This window comes from Rhinolophus sinicus, linkage group LG13 (genome assembly GCF_036562045.2).
Source record: "Rhinolophus sinicus isolate RSC01 linkage group LG13, ASM3656204v1, whole genome shotgun sequence".
NCBI classification, from domain to species: domain Eukaryota; kingdom Metazoa; phylum Chordata; class Mammalia; order Chiroptera; family Rhinolophidae; genus Rhinolophus; species Rhinolophus sinicus.
Genome location: NC_133762.1, coordinates 56,345,922 through 56,367,397, shown reverse-complemented (window position 1 = coordinate 56,367,397; position 21,476 = coordinate 56,345,922). Strand labels below are relative to the sequence as shown.

The window sequence follows — 21,476 nt, the reverse complement described above, 5'->3', positions numbered from 1 at the left end:
TTTGAGAGATTTTGATATACTTTGAGCTTCAAGAATGGATTAGGCAGCTGAGAGAAGGAGGAAAGAAGGTAATAAAGCTACCTCTTGGCATTGTTTCTAGGACTCATCAGGAGGAAAGCTGAGAGCATGTTCCACATGGGGGTGACCAGCAGAACAGCCTTCCACTGGAGAGCTCCAATCCCCAGCAGCCAAAGGAGCAGAGCATTCCCAGGCTAAAGGTCACCTGTTCCTCCAATACAGGGCAATATGTGGTCTCTGGAGGAGGCTGGGAAGACACAGCACATGAAGAAAAACAAGAGACTCATGGCATGCTACGGCAACTCCACCAAGGAATGTATTTTTCTACACTCATCATGAGGGCAATGGAAGGTCATATGGATGTGGGATGGGGAAGAGGGAGTGACAATTAATTTTTAAATAATACCACTTCTTTTTTAATTTTTGTAGATTTCATTATACATGTAGATAATCTTTTCAACACCCTGACTCTCAGTTTCTTGAATTCTTCCCCTTCAAGGGTCTTGTCTTCCATCCTACTTCATACACTCTCCTCCATAATCATACAATAGTAGATCTTATCATTATTGATACCTGCAGTGTCCCTCTCCCAATCTCAAATTCATGTCTTCCACCCTCATCACTACCTCCAGCCTTCTCAGTTTCTTCCATCTAACATTCTGACTTCAACAGTCCTTTCCCTAAATAGAACCTCTATTTTGAAACCATGAGGACCAAAGAGAAGCTTTGCCAGCCAGAAACATGGAAGGGGCATAGCACATTAATGAAACTGCAAAGACACTGCACTAGTCCTTGAACTGACTCCTCTGAATTCTTCTTTTCCTTGAGAAAAATTGGCACCTATGAGTGTAAGCCACTATTAGTTGGGTTTTGTTTCCTGTAGGTGAACACAACTCTAATGACGCAGAGCCCATTCGATCTGTGCCTTTGTTATGTTTTCCTTCTTCTCCCTCGCCACTCTCATTTGCTCTCATATTTCACTGACAGTTTAGGTTGAATTTACTTACTACTCTAATATTTATCCTCCTTTGCTTTTAATTACTGCCTCTTTTTAATTTTTTCAATATGGTCCCTTAGCAGACCACAACTTTTAAGGCGCTTTCTCTCTCGATGAGACTTAGCAATTACCTTTCTACACAGGTACAACATAAAGATCTAGCAGGCCATGGATAGACCAGCCAAGGGTTAAATCTCCTTTCACAAAGCCAAAAGGAAAATATATTACCCAAAAACCTAAGTTCATTTTGACATCATGCTGCTAGTCTTTAAGTTCACAATAAAAGGTAGAAATGCATTTTCCATTTTCTTTACATACGTGCACATATACACCAAACCCTATTTTTCTCTAATGGTGATTTTGTTGCTACACCTAAGTCAAGAAGATAAAATTATGTTTTTCTAATTTCTAGTTGTTTATTTGCCCCATTGCATGAACTACAGTAAGTCTGAAAACCATTGCCAACCCCTCCCTCACTGGATCTCCCTTTTCCTCAGTCCTCTATGAGAAGTGTCAAGTCTTATAGGACACAGAAAAACTTAGTTCAATAATACTATGTGTGTTGCTTGGTGTTCTGAAATGGCATATTAGAACAAATGTTTTACCCATAAAATTTTTGTTATCTGTTGCGTTTTAAAGAACCGAAAGAAATGCATAAAGTAGGAAAATTAAAAGTGGGGGTGAAGGAGTTAAGAGTGCAATTCTTGGATTCCACCTAGAATAGCATGACAAAAGTAACTTTCAAAAATTTGTCACAGCCAAATTTAATAAATGCTATCTTGGCAATTCAGAACTGTTATTTGTATTTCTCCGAAACACATTTTTCTCTAACAAGAAGGACTGTAATGATTAGGTGAGAGTCAAAACTTAAGATTTATTTTAAAGAAAATATCTAGAACTTTCATTTATTTATTTAGTTTTTAAATTTCTGGTTTTTATTATTTAGAAAACTTTATACTGTTCTCATTTTTATAAATACTTTATTTTAAAAATCTCATTACTTTATAGAGTTGACTTTTAAACGGAATGTTTTATATGTAATAAAATTTCAACCTCTTGAGAAAATATCCAAAGTCTCCATTTTTAAAGAAAAATATACAAACCTTAAACTTTTATTTTGTAATGAATGTCACAATTCAAAGTAGCCACCTGGGGAGGGTATATAGTTTTTCTCATGTTTTCTATTTTTCTTTTTGGTATTTTATTTATTTATTTTTTAAAAGTTTATTGGGGTGATAACAGTTAGTAAAGTTACATAGGTGTACAATTCTGTACATCATCATACATTATTACACTGTGTGTTCACCACCGAGAGTCAGTTCTCCTTCCATCACCATAAATTTGATCCCCTTTACCCTCTTCTACCACCACCCTCCCCCCTTACCCTTCGGTAACCCCTGAATTATTGTTTGTGTTGATTTTTGTTTCTTCATTTGTTTGTCTTGTTTCTTTGTTGTTTTCAGTTTTATGTACCACATATCAGTGAAATCATATGGTTCTCTACTTTTTCTGTCTGACTTATTTTGCTTAGCATTGTAATCTCAAGATCCATCCATGTTGTTGCAAATGGCACTATTTCATCTTTTCTTCTGGCACAATAGTATTCTGTTGTGTATATAAATTACATCTTCTTTATCAAAACATATTTGAAAGTGAGATTTTGAAGTCCTGCATCATATTCTTTGGAATAAATTCGTTCATTCAACTCTTCATCAGTTAGGAGTGGATATGATTTTTCAATAGTCAAAGCTTTGAGGTTGAATCTAGTAAATACAATGAGCAACTAAGTTATGAGTAATATACATGTTGATGCTTTTAAAAGTGGTATCTTTCTTTTGGTCAGAACTGAGATATGTCAACTTTTAATCTTGGAGAACAGTATTTCTCAATTGTCTAGACTCATTTTGAATTGTTTCCCTAAAAATCAGTTTTGGCAGAGGCATATATAGCTATCCACCAAAAACTGGTCCTCTCCTAACCATGGTATAAATATGTCACCAGGAAGTGGCTACCCAGCTAAGGATAACATGTCCCAGCACCCATTGATTGCAGTTAGGTGCCAACATGTGACTGAATTCCAATCAATCAAATGTGAGCAGACAGAAGTGCTGGGCACCACTCTCAGGCCTGGTTCATAAAAATCTTTCATACCATACTTCTCCATGTTTTACCCTTTCTGCTGACTGCTGTACATGCTCAGGAAGATCATGGAAGCCACATGTTGAAGATGGCAGAGCCTCCATAAGTCTATGCTCTTGATTGACTCAATGGAAAAGAGCTAGTCCCACTGCCCTGCCCTGCAACTGGAAATGTTGTGTGAGGAAAAAATAATCCTTAATTATGTTTGTGCCATGATGCATAATCCTTCATTATGTCTGTGGCAGGCAGAATTCTAAGATGGCCCTCTGCTGTATATATCCCTTCTCAAAGTTATTCGAACACTAATCTAGTTGCTAATGAGAATGGATTTTGCAAGTATAATTAATGTCTCTAAGTAGTTGACTTTAAGGTCTCAGGGAGATTATTTCTGGTGGGTCTAACCTAATCAGGTGAGCCCATAAAAGAGGCTGGTAAAAGATTAAAGGAAGAGGCATTTGCTTTGGGGGATAGTCTCTGTTGATGGTTCACACATAGATTTCAGCCTTGTGAGACAGAGGAGAGAAGCCAGCCATACAATGCCTGGACATCTGTCCTAGAAACGGTGAGAAAATAAACGGGTGTTGTTTTAAGCCTCTAAATTTGTGATAATTTATTACACAGCAACAGAAAACTAACAAGGGTCTATTTGTTACTGCAATTAGCCTACCGTAACCTATACATCAAGCTATTTATTTTAGAATTAGACATCATGTAACATCTCCTTATTAAAACTTTAAAAAATCAGTGATAAAGAAAACTTCTAATGGCAGATTTTTCAAAGGGCATTATTCATAGTGTTAGTGTATGTGAAAACAAAAAACTGACATTGGAGGCCAAGGTTTCTAATTTGTCACAAACGTGCTCCATTTAAGCAGAGTGACGATTCTAAATATGCAACACCAGGTAAGTATGACCACCAACAAATCAGAATAGATACTGGTCTAATCAGAGCTGAGAGGACGAAATGTCAGCCTGGCTTATAAGCCAACACCTTTCCCGCTAGGTCCATATTCTTTCATGTATTGGGCTTGAACTAATCTTCATGGAGACTGTAAATTCAGAAAAATGCATGTAAATTCAGAGGAGAAAAGAATGCAGTCAGAAGAAGAATTCTAATATAACTAAAATTGGCTGGGAATTTTTTGATGATGGCGGGGGGGCAAAAAACCCCCCGACTCTACCAGTTTTCAATACCTTGTTATTTTGCTAAACTCTGCAGTGATAGCTGCAAAGATGTTCTGATTTCTGGGCTGTGCCCAAAGGAGACTTGTCTAATTAGAGAGAGGATGGAGCTACAATCAGGGCCCAGGGTTATTAAAAATCATGAATCTTCTCTTGCCCTGACTCTGGGACACCATCAAAGGAACTGCCGTGTCAGCACCTGCATCTGAGCTCGGATCAGGGCAAGGCGGGGAGGGAGAGAGTTGTTTTTGGCCTGGTCATTCACCCAGCTGCTGCTGAGCAGGCACATCTCTTCCTTGGGAGGAGAGCGGGGAATATGACAGCAGCCATGTCAATGGAGTCACCTGGAGATCCTGGTTCATTCCATTTCATTTCATTCATTTATTTGAACAGCTTTATTGAGGTGTAATTTGTATACCATAAAATTCACCCATTGTAATTGTACAGTTTGATGATTTTTATAAAATTTATATAATTTTGCAGCCATCACCACAGTCCCATTTTAGCGCACTTTTATTACCCCCAAAAGTGCTCCCATGTCTGTTTGCAGCCAATCCTTATTTCTACCCCATCTGCAGGCAACCAGTAATCTGCTTTCTATTTCGTTAGTTTGCCTTTTCTGTAAATTTCATTTAACTGAAATCACACAGCATCTAATCTTTTGTACCAGGCTTCTTTCACTCAGCTTACTCCTGCTGCTTTGCTACCCTCCTCTCATCCCCTGGTGTATTCATGAGGCCACCTGCTCCACACTGGAGGATATCGCACAGTTTTTCTACAGTGCCTATGAGGCATCCATGATGTGTCAGGCACTGAGTTTGGCCCTAGGGATGCACATTGGAGACTAGTAGAGAGAGAGAGATGTTAATCAAACAATCCCACAGTAAATGTATAAATACACATTGTGATAACAGCTATCACAGGAAAGGTACAGGGTGCTACTAGCTCACACAGGTAGAGGATGTGATCTGATCTGGGTCAGAGGAGACCTCAGAGGGGTGGTGACCTCTCAGCGGAGATCTTAGGGATGTGCCTAGTTAAGTTTCCAAAGAGAGAACAGATGTCTGAAGAAATGGAAGAAAGTCAGAGTTACTGGAGTGCACCATAGAGGTGAAGTGGGTAGGTGGTTAGGATAGAATCTGGGGGCATGTCAGCCTCAGTCTGATCCTATGGAGGACTCTGACTCTGGAGTGTGAATGGCAGCAGCGTGCTGTCTCACCCAGAGGCAAGGCGGCTGCAGAAGTCTAAGCAAAAGCCCATGGAAAGTCAACAGAGCTGAGTGCCACTTGCTTCTCACTTTGTAATGTGAATACATACTTCCTGGGGGTCTCGCTAACAGTGCAGATTCTGATTCATTAGATTTCGGGGTGGTGTCAGAGATTTCTGTATTCCATCCAGTGACCAGGTGACCCCCATACTGGTGGTGGTCCATGTTTTGAGTAGCCAGGACCGAGGAGACCTGGTGGATTCAGCAAGGCAGATGATCCCAGGTTACACAATTGCAGGAAGGGAAGCTCCCATTTCAGAAAAAGGAGAGGCAGCAGAGAGACCAGGTTTGGAAGGCAAGGCCTGGATTTGCTCCCATGGGCAGACGGCTTGAGTACTGGGTGACTATACCTAGTGACTCAGAGAAACTCCAAGTTGGAAAAGACGTTAAAAATCACCAGTCTGTCATCCCTGAAAATGAAGGCAGTGGTTTTCAAACTAGGCTCTCCAAGTCTCAGTGCTCCATGGAGCTGCCTTGTCGGGGAGGGCGTGGGAGTGGGATGGGGCATGAAAAGTGATGGGGTGGGGAACAGGGCTTTGGTCCTTCCAGCCAACAAATGTGAAGCAACTCTGTTTTTTACATTGATGAGATGTGGTTTATAATCTATTGCTTAAGGGAAAAAAAAGACAGGCAGGGAAATGAAAGTGTTTGGTGTTATATGGAGTCTTCTCAGCTCTGATCATCTTGGCTCTGGGTTCTTGCAGAAGCTCAGGGGTGTAGGGAGGGTGTGGATAGTTTCCTCACTAGCCATAAAATGCTCCTCCCAGCCATAGCCTGGGGAAGGGAGAGGGTAAGGAAGGCTCAGGCCAGCTACCTGTTTCATGAGTTTTAAGGAATGGTATTTACTTCAAGAAAACGAAAACATCCCACTAATCAATCAATTTGTATCAGTAAAAGTGAAAACAAAAATTGGACAGTTCTTTGTCTCTGGGACCCTGAAAAGGGACATGCTTCCCAACTGGTAATTGCATTTCGTCTTGGTACTGCAGAAAAACTGAGAAATGCTCCAGAGGGGAGCATGTGGCCTCTTGAATACACCAGGAGATGAGCGGGGAGTGGCAAAGCAGCAGGGCCCAGACCCCTGACTTCCAACCCTGTCTCAGAGGGACCTGTTAATAACATCACTCCTTTCCCAGGGCCAGGGAATGTAGCTGACCTAGATGTTTGATTCCTTTCAACTCCACATGGGAGCAAGAGTCAGAAAAAAGAAGCCCTTTTATCTGGTCTTAATTAAACACAATCTGCATAGAGGGGAGCAGCGCTGTACAAGTGTGGAAGCCGGGCCAGCTGACTCCAGTAGGGATAGCTCTGATGGCAGGAGCTGAGCATTCAGACCTGCCTGTTCTCCATATCGAAACTGGGAAGTCCTTTCTTCTCGAGTTGCATTTGTCCACCTTGCTGTCTCAATTACACACCAACGCCTATCTGCTCTCACAGACCTCACTAACTTTATTTAATTATGTACTGTCTTCCCACCTATATCGTAAGCATCCTGAGTTAGGAGCCACTTCTGATATTTTTCATATACATTCTTACTTTTCCTTCACCACTTTGAGCCAAGTATTCAAAGCATAACAAATGAGCTGCATTATTTTCACACCCCATGTGGTCTCTCTTCCACTGAAGGCTTGTTTTGTTTTAATTATGAATATACCCACACAGACTTGCCTTTCCTTAATCCTTGATCTGGTGCTAGTAGGGACATCCATACCTCCTGTCTATGCTTCTATTCCCTGCTCATTCCCCTTATTGTCTCCTGCAAGAGACAATGAGGTCAGTGTAAGTTACCAGAGGACATGCATTACTGGTGGCCTGCATGTGTGCCTGCTCCCGTTTTCTTCTCTTCCTTTTGTCTTCTGTGGGTAATCAAGTCCATTCTGGCAACTTAAATAACGGTGGGGAGAGGAGAAAACTTCACTTGAAGCTCAGGCTTGCACATGTAAATCCCACAAACGTTATCAGGTGGGTATCACTATTGTCTTTTGCTAGGAAACGCCCATACAGGAGGAGCAGGTGTTATGATCACTGACCTCCTGCCCCACACCCTTTACCTTGTGGATTTTAGCCTGGTGCAGGAATGCTACTGCTCGAGCTGACTTCCCCCTGCACGTCTATGCACAGGCACTAACATTTCAGGTGTTCTTCCACTACTTTTTTTTTTTTCTTTTTCTTTCAAGCTCCCTGTTAATGCTATTGCTGCATCACACCTGGATTTCGGGAACCTCAGAACGAAGACAGAATGACAAATGTCCCCCTTCTGTGCTATTCTAGTCTCACTTCTCCTCAGGAAGTTATAGAGTCCTCTTACCTGGCTGGGTTCCTCCACGGCCAAGGGCAAACTGGCACCTCTGAATATCCCGTAAGGAAGGGTTTCTGTGATGCTGCTGCTGTCCTTTGAAAATGCTTTCAGAGCCTGTAGCTTATCCTGTCTGACAACTGCAAATGGGGCAAATGAGGTCCTTAGAGTGTGCTTTTGATTTTGGGAAGTGGCCAAAAACCTTCTGGAGAGGTAAAATATGGGAGTCAAGTGTATGGCCAGGCCAGGTATTCATATTTTTGGTTAAAACAAAGTATGAATGTAACATAAGGCCTTTGACTTTCTAGTAGGACTCATAAATACCAAAGCTCTTTACCTGACAAAGCAGAGTTCCAAAACTGCTTGGGATGATGGCAATATCACTGGAATAAATATGTGGCCTCCCAGGATACTCTTCCAAAGGGGACACAACTCTCTTCAATGAGTACATTTTGGAATGTATGTGAAGGTAAACCTCCTTATTTACAGCCATAAATTGCACCTGAGGCAGAACTGGATTTGATGCTCAGGGTTTTGCTATCCTCTTTATAAAGAATAGCACATACACTACCTTTAGGTAACTGTCTCTGGAAACCTAGTTTATTTATCAATTCAACTAACATTTATTGGTTGTTGGCTACCCGCAAAGCATGGTGATGGGTCATCCTTGAACGTAAGATGCAGCACTTTCTCTCAAGGCCAGTGACGACTTCCCATCCCACCCAGATGGGCTACTCCCTCCCTAGGGCTCCTGCAGTCAGGCCTATTACACAGCCTCCTGTGCCTGCCTTCCTTTTACTCACCTTTCCATCCCCAGCACTAGCACCCACTTGGCACATAATAGGACCTCAGTAAACACTCACTGATTGAATGCTGAGTGGTCAAGGCCCTTGAGAGGCTCATATTTGCAGCCCAGCCTTATTGGCTGTCCCAACATTTTCTATGACACACCATTTCAAAACAGCTTGCCTTCTCTCAACAGTATCCAGTTTTACTTCTCCTTGCCATTGGTTCCCCTCCAGGGGTAGTGATGCCCACTTGAGGATTAGACACTCATGGGACCATATCTCATTACTGTTGCTTACTAGATGCATGACCCTGAAGTTATCTCATGCAATGAAGCTTTGCTTTTTAACCTGTTGAATGAAGAAAGATGCACCTCCCTGGCTCATTTGAAGAATAAATGAAATCATGATAATTAAATAAACATCCCATTTATTGGGCACTTAATATGTGTCAGGTATAGTCCTAAGTGCTTCAAATACATACCTTAACCTGATCTTTCTTTAAGGCTGTATGGCAAGTATCATTATTCTCACTTCATAGATGAGAAAACTGAGCCTATGGGACATTAGTAATTCTCATGGATCATTCTATAAGGAGAGGGTCAGACTTTGACCTTTAGTCTCACTCCATAGACCTCTGCTGGGATGCTGGACAAACTGCCCAATTCTGGTGTTGGGTGGTTCTTTTCTCACACAGAGTTATGACCTCAGGCACCTAGTATCAACTCCTCCCTCTCCTCACCACACCCAGCCCCCCAATTAATCAATAAGTCTTTTGAGTGCATTCTTTCTTTCATTTTCCCTCAGGTATAGCCTGAGTCAGGGCTCAACTCTTTAAAAATCACAGTGTCAAAGACTTATATCACCTGACATCTAGATACTGAAACATTTCTCTTACTCTCATTTTGGGATGCTGCCCTACTTCTGGGGTGGTTATCCTGGAATAAACATGAAAACTCAGATTTTACCAAAACTCTAATGTTTATCTTCCAGTCATTAAGGGACGACAACAATAAAACAGCAGGAAAAAGACATCAAATCTTTGTAGCTTCAAAAATAAAACACAGGTGATTTCACCTGGAAACATTGACCCTGGTTTCCGGTCAATTTATTATCCCTGATGCAGGAACCGTACCCTATGGTTTGCATTCTCAGTAAGAGAAAGTCTGAAAACAGGAGGTGTATTTTGCAAAAAGATGACCAGCAGCTTATCCTGATCCAAAACATAGTGATTACTCATTTACATATATTCAGTATCTAAAAAGTACATACATGCACAGTCTCTCAACTTCACATGCTCTAGGGTTTCTGTACAAATTGGAATGCAATTTTCACTACGCCTCTTTATTTAGCACCCAGCTCAGGTGTGTCTCCTCCTCTGGGTGTTGCGTCTCACACTGCCCTCCCACCCCCATTTTTCCCCTCTGACTCCACCTTCTGGTCTGGCTGCAGGTCCCCCCGATTGATTAATAATGCAAAACCAAGAGAATATGGGAGAGGAGGGATTCAGACAGACCAGCCACACACAGCTTGCATCCCAAAGGCCTGCTTGCTAAAGTCCCAATTGATAAGCACACCCCCAACACTGCCATTTTATTTAAATGGTGCTAAAGTTTCTTAAATCTTTGGTGATATTTTTATATTTTAGTGGAGACATTCTGGAGATAATGACTGAATTCCCTAGTTTGATAATGAATGAAACCACACATCCTAAAACTAATGCTGAGATGTAGGGATTCTGTGATTCCAGGTGGATGGGGGTTAGGGGGTGTTCTAATCATTGGATTACACCTCCAAATCCTCTTCCTCCAGGGATAGCACAAAGTAAACAATGATACTTGTGAATAACATTTTAACTTGACTATAGAAAGGCAGTAGGGAAGGGGAAAAAAGAAGAGGGCTGGGTGATGCAAGAGGTCCATTTCCAAGGCAGCTCCAACATCTTCTAGAAACTTCTCAGTGCACCACCATCATCATCGGTATTACGATTATTAAGCCTTTCACACAAGCCATTGTTTTCATCTGAAAAATTTCTATCATATCATGGCTTTAGCTAAAAGATACATTTTGTTGGAAGGTTGAAGCAAAATATATTCACTACAAAGGGAGAATAGAGTAAAAAGATGCTTTAAAATCAGAACACGTGAGGTATATGTATGGGGGTTTCTTAAAGCAGCTGGCTTTCGAGTCTGCACCATCTCACGTTCTTACCAAGGATAGTCTTGCAGAGTTATCCCACAAGAATCAGGAGTGGGCATGGGGAGGATATTAGTACTAAATTATCTATAATTTTAAAATAACTTCAACATTTATGCATTTCAAATACATTTAAAGTGACATTGTTATTCAAATCGATTTTATTTTCATTAACATTTGACATTGATCTTTGGTGATTGTAACAAACATGTTTGTTAGAACTACCCTATAAAGGGAAGATGGGAGATGTTTTGTTTTTCCCTCTCAAGCTTCTTTTACCATTTCTGAAAATAATTTTGGAAATAAAGCAAATCAAATGCAAACTTGCCCATTCCTGCAACACTAATGTAGAGCAGAATGTTAGGAAATCCGCTTCTCCAGTCTTCATGCAATATTAACCATCCACACGTAACACACATGGTGTTTATTCCTCACTTTGGTGCTGACTTTGTCCCTCCCATAATGTTAGGAATGTACGAAGTGGAGGAGTTGGTATTAGCGGCTTCTGAGAACCTTCTGGTTTCATGTTTGTGTAAAGGAAGAGCTTTTGCATTTCTAAGGCATATTAAAGAAGTAGTTTGCTTTTAAGTTGAGTGTTCAGGCCAAGACAGTTGTGTGGAGGGCTTCAGGTTGCTCCTGGGTTGTTCAGGTTGTGCTAGAGCAGTACACTCATTGGGGTGTCTACTGAGTCCCCTGATCTCCCCTTCCTGGCAGAAGCGCTCTGCCTTTAGAAAGCAGGTTCTGGAGTCTGGGAGACCCTGATTCTAATTCTGGCTCCGTGCTGAACATGTTCCCTGAATGACCTTGGACAGGCCATCTGTCCTCTCTGAGCCTTAGTTTCTTCATCTGTAAAATGGAGCAGATTCTAGGAAACACACATTGTGTATGGTACTTACTGTGTCTGCGCTGTATGAGTACAGATCTCTATCAACCAGGGGAATTGCAGGCAGGTTGGCTCGCAGGTCTGGGCTAACTACTGCTCACATCATGAGGCTAACAGCCATGCCCCTGGCAACTTTAACTCACAAAGGAAAGTGCTAGTAGCAGACCCAGAGAGCTCTCTGGACCTTTGGTGTGAAGGACTCCTGACCCAGCTGCAATCCAGCATGGGCTTTCACTTGAGGCTGCTGCCCAGAGCTCGGCAGGGTAGGAAGCAGCCTCTGAGCTCCACTGAGGCTGGACCTGCCATTTTACCAGAGACTCAAGGATTCTGAGTTTAGGTTTCCTTTCTTATTACAATGCACATATTATAACTGAACAGCTTGATATGTTTTTATACACTGAATACACCTATGTAATCAGTAACCAGATCAAGGAATAACAGAATAGGACCAGCACCCCAGAAGCCCCACTGTGGCCTCTCACAGTCCCTAACATCTAAGGCTAATCATTATTCTCACTTCTATCTGTTTCTGTACTTTAATATAGATGATGGATTACAGAATTGTACACCTGAAATCTGGTAACTTTGCTAGCAATTGTCACCCCAATAAACTTAATGAAAAAAAATATGGAATCATATATATATAATCACAGAGTCCAGACTATTTTGTGTCTGGCTCAACACTGTGTTTGTGAGATTCAACCACACTGTTGTGTGTAGCTGTAGGTCATTACAGATCATGACCATTGCTGTGTAGTGTTCCACTGTATGACATTAGCATAATTTATTTATCCCCTCCATTATTGATGGACATTTGGGTAGTTTCCAGTGTTTGGCTATTAAAAACAGTGCTTCCACAGACATTCTGGTACCTTTGGTGCAGACATAATATGCATTTCTGTTGCTACACGGGAGTGGGATTGCTGGGCCATAGAGCAACCCTACGTTGCTGTTCGGCTTCACTGACAAATAGTTTTACAAAGTGATTGCATCAACTTCTATTCCCCCCAGCAGCACATGAGAGTTCCAGCTACTCCACATCCTTGCTGGCACTTGGGATTGCTAGTCTTTCACTTTAGCCACGCAGCTGGATGGCAGTAGTACTGTGTTACAGTTTTAATTTGCATTTCCCTGATGACAAACTGAGTTGAGCAACTTTTCATACATTTATTGGCCATTTGTATTTCCTCTTCTATGAAGTGCTTATTCAAGTCTTTAGCCCTTTTCCTCCTATGGGGTTGTCTGTATTTTTCTTATTGATTTGTAACAGATATTTTATATATTCTGGATATGCATCCTTTTTTACGAAAGGAAAAAACTGTATTAAAATTGTAATACTCAATATATACCAATAACAAAAGATGAGACATTCAGCCGGCCGTTCGAGGCCACGGACTTTCCATCCTAGAACCATGGCCCAATTTGTCCGTAATGAACACTATGCCAAGGTTGAGCTGGTTCCTCCAACCCCTGCTGAGATCCCTTATTGAGAGTTTGAAAAAAATAGTACTCAAACTGGTAGCTTCAAACAGCTCACAGTAAGGCAGCTCTGCTGAATGGTTTGGTGGCCACTGAGGTGTGGATGTGGTTTTAAGTGGGCGAGATCATAGGCAAGCGTGGCATCGTTGGCTGTAATGTTTGAAGACAAATCTTTAACATCTGTTTCTTTGGGTTTATTATTTGAATGTTCTTGGACCATGTGTGATCAGACTCGTATTTGAGTAAGTCAAAATCAGTATTTTCTCTATTAAAAACTGCATGGACGGTCATATTTTCTCTTGACATTAAGTTAGATTGTCTTTTGCTTTATTATAGCTCTAAAAGCATGTCTTTGCTTAGCCTGAAATTAAAAAGGACATATGTGAATATACCTACCTGTTACAATATTTATGAGGATAACTTTTAATTTGAAGGTTGGAAATAATGTTTACGTCCAGAAAAGTTGGGGAAAGGCCTTGAGAAAAGCAGAACTTGCTACAGTAGGAGAAATAGTAATACCATGTACCAAAGTTAAATCATGTCAATAGTATAAAGAATAAAATTTGGATGGTTTCTCTCTTTGCTAAAATCAGAGAAAGACCTTTTTGACAACACCTATGTCTAAACATTGGGATACTTGCTGGTATTCTGCGTATCTATAACATCTTTAATGCCAGGACAGAGTGAATGAGATCCATGACTAAATTTTTAAATCTAATTTTGATAAGTGTATTATTAATCTATCTGGTTTTATGATTTTTAGAACCTATCTTTGCAAAAATAAAACACGCTATGGATATTTAAAAAAAAAAAAAAAAAAAAAAGATGAATACAAGTCACGTGTGTATACATTTTTTGGCAACCTCTGTGTGTGTGTGTGTGTGTGTATTTATTATTATTATGATGATGATTAGAAAATACCACTAGCCTTGGACATATTCCACTGGGTAAAGATGTGTAAAAGAGAAATAAAGGGACAAGTGTGGGAAGGGACACTGATGGGGAGGTGTGGGCAATGAGGCTGGAACTGGATTCTCCCCTTAGGACCAAACCCCTGAACCTGGAGGAGGCCATGAGCACGTAGAAGAGTAAGAGAAGTGACAGTTCAGGAAGTCTCTGGGACATACACAGTTGGGGAATTCAGAATTTTTTGTTCGTGGCTAATGGAATTGTTGGTATTAAAGTAAGCAAATAACAAGAACAACAACAAAAAACTTCCTTAAAAATGCCAGTCAAGAAGAGAAAGGATATAAAAGGAACCAAAACTCAGAGTGAAGAGACGAAGTCAGATGAGAAATAAGAAACTTAGAAAATATGGTATAATCTATAACTACAGGGGCTTCTAACTTAGCCAAATAAGGGTAAACAATTGTGCAGAGCACATGTCACATTCCTGAGTGGCCATATCTCTGTAAGCATGCCCTGGAAATATGAGTTAGGATGAGGAACAAGAAAGGAAAAACGCCCTCCTTGTATAGAAGGTCTGATTTTTATGAGAATACCACCTCATTATGGGGCTCCTGCAGGCAGCTAGCCTGTATTAACTAAAGAGAGATCCAGTTTCAAAATTTACAATGCAAATGAAAATACTGATAACTCTCAGTGTTGCATTAATGGAGTGGGACATAAACAGATAATCCCAAATGCATTAATGTTTGGGTCTCGAACGTGTCTTGGTATCAGCATGGTGTCAAATACAGGTGTCTCTGCCTTTTAGGAAATTCAAAATGCTTAAAATGAAATGATAATCTCACCAGGTACACTTCTGATTTGCCCCAGCTCTCTGTCCCCTGCTGAGAAAGGCCAGTGTCATCTCTATATTAGCATCCAATACTCATTTAGGAGTTGGTGAATTCCAGCACCGTGCAGTGTTTTAATGCACTTTTTCATCTAATTCTCCTAGCAACCTCATGATGTAGCTACTATTATCTTCTTATCTTAGAGGAGGGAAAACTCAGCTCAGAAAGGCCACACAGCAGAGACACAGTCACAGTGTTTGCCCAAGTTGGAGGTGGAATTCCAACACAGATGCCGGAGCCCACACTCCTAATGCTGTACAGTCCTGTTTCTCAAACTGAGAGACAGGAGTGGCCTAAAATTACGGACCCTGCTGTAGTAAAATGGATGGTCCACACTTCTCTGCGGCCACTGCAAGGGAAATGCTCGTCATTCCCAGCAGTCGTGCTCCATAGTGTCCCACAAACACCACATTAATGAACACTGAGCCATTCCTCCTAGAGGAAACACAGGATTCTCCTGGGGGCCTCAAATGATCCATCAAATGATCTATACATAACCTTGTTTTATGTGTTTCTGTTTAAAGACACCTACTTAACATATACTGTTGATGCATTAACACTGAACTCACAGCCAACAGCACTATAACTCAGGCCTGAAGGAAGCTTATCTAACAGATGTATTTTCTCTGTAAGGCACATCATGGCCTTCATATGCTTAGGGACACTAGACAGCACATCAGCATTATACTTGGAGGTGATTCTAAACAGCAAAATCACCAACATAAAGCACAAAAATGCACAAATCTTGCCACTCAGTAGACTGAAAAAGATGTGTGTTCACAGTTTCAGAGCTGCGACAGGAATGTAGGGTGTTGCCTTGTCGGACCTTGGCTGGGAATGTGCACGTGGAGTCACCATTCTGGGCACACCTGTGAGCAGGAATATTGATTTGGGGGTTACAAATACATTTTAGCAACTTACAAGTACAGAATCTGTGAACAAAGAGGATCAACTATGTATATTTGTTGACTAGCTGATCTCGGCTAAGGAATTGTCTTTATTTAAAGTGTTATGAACTAGAACAAACAACAATTTCATGTAAATTACTGAACTAAGCAGAGTAATGGCCACACTCTTCATCGTGCTACAGATAATGGAGAGGAAATTTTCTTCCAAAGAAGGGAGAGACTGCTGGGAACAGTTGTGCAGTTTGAATACTGAACAAACCTTTCGGTTGAAAGGTGTGAGCTCCCAGCCTCTACTCTGTGGCTAAGTCCCATGCCCTGTTTGTAGTGTTTCCCTTAGTTAATGGGAATTACCAGGGGAGGGCCAAGGTTGCCACCTGCCAGCTCAATGATTTGCCCCATGTGGGGGTTCATTCTTGAGGTTGCCATGCCTCCAAAAGGTCTGAGGAAGCCCAGGGCCACCAACAGCAGATGGCTGAGGCAAGCACATGGTAAAATTTCTTACTGGTTCACACCCATTCTGGCCTATGGTGAACTAAAAATCTACCCACTGGTGACCAAATCCCAGTGTTCCCAACAGAACTCTTACATTTCCATAGACCAACAGATCCTGAACAACATGTCCAACAGGACAAAGACAAAGCTGACTTCCAAAGCTCAAATAACCACCATCTTTCTTACTGGCTGATCACTGCTGCCTCTTTTCCAATGACAACACAGCTTTGCTGATATTACTGCTTTTTGGACAGACACTATGGAGCTATCCAGTCACCGAATTGCACAGACTTTTTGTCAGCATCCAGTCCAGGCCTATCCCCTCTTCTACCACTCCTTCTCAGAATCATGCAGCCCAGAGTCATCCCCCTTCCGGAGACACTCCCAATGCTCCTCTGGGCATGTTCTCCCTTGCTGAAGCAGGCGAAAGACTCTAAGTGTCTGCTATGGGTGATGGCAGGCATATTCCTGGTTGTCTCTGATTGGCGGGCTTAGGTGGCTGAATACTATTTCATTAGGAGAGAGAAGTTTAGACTCACCTCCAGTCAGGGCATGGAGGAGTGGACTAAAGGTGCTTTTAGTCTTGTGCAATCTCTATCAGCAGTCCCTGAACTGCTCCCCCCACCAGGCACCCCAAATAAACATGCACTCTAGATGCAAAACTCTTTCACTTTGTTATGTAAACACAACTTCAACAATAACCCTAGGTTTGCTCTCCCAAACAAATCACCTCTCTGAAGACCCTAGAAACTTGGAAACCTTCATTTCTCCTTGACTTAGGCTTCATGGGAGATGGCCTTATGAATTGCTTTGAACAACGGAATGTGGCAGATGTGATGCTGTGCCAGTGGTGAGCTTAGTGCAGCTGCTGACTGATCTCTTGGAACCCTGTCCAGCTGCCATGTGAATAAACCCGGGTTAGCCTAATGGAGGATGATACAGTACACGGCCCACTTGCTTTCACTGCCCCAGCTGACAGCCAGTCAACTGCCCAAAGCCAAGCTGTCTGGCTGACAGCTAACTACAGACACATGAGGAAGCTCAGCCAAGACCAGAACCACCCAGTTGAGCCCAGTTCAAACTGATTGCTGACCCACAGAGCCATGAGCTAAATAAATAGTTGTTGCTTTAAGCTACTAAAATATAGCGTCATTTGTTATACAGCAAAAGCTAACTGATACAATACCATTCATTTGATTGCTGAGCTGAGATCAATTAATGAGCCCTAAGGGTGGTTAGTCTTTGTTACTCAAAATAGGATGCTTTGCAAACACCTGTAAAATGCTCTGTGAAAAGGAGAGTTCTGTGGTCAGTTTTGAAAACCCTGCTATTACACTTCCCATATGGAGAGTCATGGTCTAAATTAGCACATTTCAAGTTTGTGAGGAACCCTGAATTTAGGAAATAAACAGACAGTAATTCAGCATTTCTTAAACACTTGATTAAATAACCCTTATTTTCCACATAATACCTACGATGATTTTCTTTCTGTAGTGTCCCAAGAAAACAATTTGGGAAACGCAGCTTTAGAGCAATAAATGAGCCTCGGTTTTCAATCTGTAGACCACAGCCCTACTGAGAAGCCTGACTTATTATAAGGGGGTCATGTGTCTATGTCCTGATGGTGGAGGAGTGGTCAAAACACTCTGATGTCAAAAAGGAGTCCCCACACTCTGAAATAGACTGGGGATCACCATTGTGGTTTCAGGTCGCCTGGTTGTTTCATGGAATTGTACCTGTTGAGGCCATGAGACTGGCCACAGATAGAGGTGATATGATGTGCCCCCTGGAAAGGGCTGAAATAAGACAAGTGCCTGCTCCAGAAGGCAGACAAGCTGCTTGGCAGTAATTGCCAAACTTCTATATTTACGGAAAACTGGCACTTTGTAAATACCAAGCTGTGCTATTTATGTAGCTGTTTCTCATCAATATATGTGGGAATTCTGTAATTATCATGAGTGCTATTCAAAGTCTTCTGGAATCTCAGACAAATGAGAGTAGCAAGCAGAGCTGGCTGAATCTTGCAAACACCACAGGCCCTGGGCTCCTGCTTTTTTATGCAGTCAAGCTGCTCAGATGAGAGCAAAGGGCCAGGGCATAGCCCAGGCCAGAGCCATGACCAGGGTCTGGCCTGGTGTCCCCTCTCCGTGGCGTGTGGATGAGGGAGCAGTGAAGGCAGACCCCAGTCACTCAGGGGTCTGGACACAGAGGAATGTGAAGCCTGTCAAAGAATGCCCAGTCCACCTTGAGAGTGGACTAAAGGCTGGCTGATGGTGTCCTGAGAGCACAGCCACCGTCTCCATGTCTACTCTGTCAGGGCCTCCCTGGGTTCTCTGGTGGCTTATCAGAATTGGGAAGCTGATTCTGGAGCCGTATTTAGAATAACGGCTGAGAAAACTGATCAAACAACATCCCCACCATTCAAGCCTGGAGGCCTTTCTGAAGTCATCAGTCAAGTCACTGTCATGGGAAGGGGGTCTCCCCACTCTGGAAGCCCACAGCCTGGGGTCAAACCCCAGCTCTGTCACTCATGAGATGTGTGCCCAGGGCAAGTGGCTTCATTTCTTCATGTCTCATTTTTTCTCACCTATGAAATGGAGGAAATAATACCTACATCATAGGCAGCAAGTTATTTAACTTCTCAGAGCCTTAATCATCCATGTGTTCTTGGAAAGCTGCTTGCACCTTTCATTATTGTATAACGTTTCCCAGTTCGTGTCTTACAAGATGTCAGACTCCTAGAAGATAAGGATCATGCTATCTGACCCTCCCTGTCTCTGTTCTGCACCTCTGATCTACAAAGTTCTCAGTAAGTATTTCTTGGTTTGGCTGAATCTGATGTACTTATGCATATATTGGTCTAAACACAACGTAAGCAAGTTGTTCCCTTGAACTAGTTACTTCTCCAGGCCAGTGTATGGAAGATACCAGCACAGTTCTCCCCACATAGCAGATCCCCAGCCACTGCCATTCTTCTTCCTTTCTCTTCATGACCTGGGGGCTAAACAACTGGATAGTTGTATTTGTATGCTACATAGCACATGGGTTATGTTTCTCTTTGTCCTCTCAACCTTGTAAGCATCTGAGCAGGACAGAAGAAATTCCTAACCACTTGCTTGATTGTATTTTTGAACTTTAGTTATACCCTCTCATGGACTTGGACCATTTATGGGTTCATTTGTGGCTGGAATATGAAATGGGGGCATTGGTGGACTGTTAGCCTGGTGGCCAAACTTACAGAAGAGGAACAAGAAACATCGGATGACCTCACTGCTCAGTTCCCATCCTGATGGCTGTGGACTGGTGCACAAGTGATGTGACTACAGTGCCCAGAGTAACTGGGCCACTGGCAAACCGAGGCATTGTCTAGACTTGCCTGTCACCATTAATTTTATTGTTTTTCATGCAGTGGCTCTTGTTTCTCTACAGGAGTCGTACTCTTTATATGGAGCAGCTTCGGGCCTTTGTTCTGCCCACAGGCTCATGTGACTTGATCTGACCTCAGGGCCATGGAGACGTGTCTGCTCACTAGTGACAAGAAGGTACAGAGCCTCCTCAAATGCCTGGTTATACCCCAGTGCCCAAGCTCCCAGGTCCTGCCAGGTGAGTTTTGTGGGCAATATCAAGACTCCTGAGTGTTTCCAGAAAATCCAGGCTCCTCAGAAGAAACTAGACAATGTCATGGCTACGCAGGGAAGGGTGCTTGAAATCATCCAGAAGCCCTTTCATATTTTATGTACAAATTGTGGATCTTGGAGGTGGACCGGATCTTGAGAACATTTTTCTCATTTAGAAGTTAAGAAGCCAAGATCCCAAAGAGCAAGTGACCGACCCAAGATCAAAAGCTGACCAGTGGTGGCTCTGGGACAGAAGGACTCACCACCATTGAGCTGTCATGGAAATCAACTGGTTAAGATATTGACATACTCACCCAGCCACACTCTCTCTTCACTGCCATCACCCATTTACCCCCCAAACAGAGACAGATCCTTGGCATTCTATTGATTTGAAGACATTCAAAGCATCATGGCTACTCTGGTGAGTATGCTTTCTTTGTATCTTGTTATTAGAAATACCACAATGGGAAACAAATGAAGTCTTTGCCACGTCTTACAGTGCTGGACACCCCCTTCCCTTCCCTTTTCATGCTGCGTCTCCATGCCAACACCGCTAAATCAAGCAGATAGGAGTACATTCACAGAAGAGCTTTTTCCTTCCTTTCTAACAGTACTTTTTTAAATGAGGGCCAGCTAATTTTACAAGGAATGACACAATAAATCATCTCTTTAGTCATGCTAAGCTTTTTCTAGTTTGAGCAGATTCTTCTCTGAGCTGAGTCTTCTATTTACTATAGGAAGACAGACAAGAAGGTTCACTCTTCGCCATTTTCGGTATAGAAAAATCTGGTTCCTTTGCCAAAAGAGCAAAGAGTGAAGCAAAGCTTTCCAGTAGCAGGCTGTTAGTTAGTGTTCACACACAAACGCGAACTGATACATGTGTAACACCTGCACAAGACAGTACAGAGGGTCAATGTGGAATTAAATAAAGGGGGTGTACCTAGTACCCAAGGTGGGACGTGTTTGAAATGTTTGAGGAACAGGATGGGGAGGAAGGTCTGTGGGGCTGAAGTGTGGTAGCGGGTGGTGGGTCGGGGAGCTTAAGTGGTGAATTTGTAGGGGAAGGTAGGGCCAGAACACACTGTCCTGATCCCCAAGTATGTTTTCAAAGTATCACGGAGGATTATAGAGAATGTGGACATGAGGGGGAGATCCTGATTCAGGTGAGGGATGATGGTGACCTAGATAATGGTGGTATCAGTGGAGATGGAGAGAGTACATGGGATGGAGATACTGGTTGGAGATGGAATGGCCAAGATTTGGGTGGGGTGGGAGGGAGAGAAATCAAGGCGGATTCCTAAGATTCCAACCTGAGCAACTCAATGAATGGTGGCGACAATTGCTGCGATGACCAAGTTAGGGGATAAATGGGTTTACAGGGCAGAATGAAAGACGGCTGTCTTTTAAAAACTCGGCTC

General features: G+C 42.3%; 1 protein-coding gene across 2 annotated transcripts in view; it reads right to left on the bottom strand.

Annotated features, from left to right (window-relative positions):
- SLC24A3 (solute carrier family 24 member 3) overlaps positions 1-21,476 on the bottom strand; it is a 503,295-nt gene that overhangs the window by 175,649 nt on the left and 306,170 nt on the right. The gene's annotated exons all lie outside the window — the stretch shown is intronic.